Genomic DNA, 981 nt, shown 5'->3' on the forward strand with positions numbered 1-981 from the left:
GCCTGCAGGCTTCCACAAGCATCTTAACTGCTGGTTTAGAGCTGGAAAACAAACAAAACAGAAAGAGATGAGCTTTCTTCAGTGCTTCATGGGGGCAGCATGGGAGCAGTCTTCTTGGCATTGCTGACAAGGCCATGCTGGTATTCCAGGTGTCCCTTGCAATTTGAATTTCTGAAGATCGAAGCCAGAGTGACTGCTCCAGCTGGGGCAGGTGCACAGCCAGCCAGCCTCCACAGCCACGGGGTGACTGACAAAGGCAAACTCACAAAACACCACCCCCAGAGGGGGAGGCCAGAGCCCAGTTAGGCTCTCTCCTCCATTCCTGCACCCCATTCTGCCCATATTCAGACCTTAACTACCAGAGAGCACAACTGCAGGAATTACAAGTGCAGACTGACAGAGCTTTTGGTTGGAAGGAGCCAATGACTGGGAGCTGTAATGCACATTGCATGAGTGAATCAGCTCATCATCTTAATGCAAAACTCTCTTCTCCTTTCTTTTCCCTTTCTCTTCCACTCTGGCTGCCCAAAGAGGGAAGGAGTTAAGGACTACAGAAAGGTCATCCATGGGAGAAGGGCTGACCCTGCAAACTGGGAATGGAAGCTCCTGCATTGGCAGGATCAGTGCTGCATCTAACGCTGTCTCATTGTAGAAAGTGTTTCATCAACTGACACAATTTTCTTTATCCCTTAAAAAATGTGAAACTGCAGGCATTTAATAGACATGTAAACGCTGCAAACAGCACCAGCAGTACTCCACAGTGGCATCACTCTCACAGGCCATGCTCAGCATCCTTCTGTACCCCGCTGCCGTCAGGTAACGAGCACCATCTATTCCAATTATCCTGAAGAGCTCCCTGAAGGCTGCGCTTGGTAATTGTACAAATGCAGGAGATTACTCAACACAGAGGATACAACAAGCACGCTAAAATACCAAAGGCTGGCACACAGAATGAAGACAAACCTTCCTTATTAAACTTTT

Source organism: Colius striatus, chromosome 10 (assembly GCF_028858725.1).
Source record: "Colius striatus isolate bColStr4 chromosome 10, bColStr4.1.hap1, whole genome shotgun sequence".
In the NCBI taxonomy this organism is placed as follows: domain Eukaryota; kingdom Metazoa; phylum Chordata; class Aves; order Coliiformes; family Coliidae; genus Colius; species Colius striatus.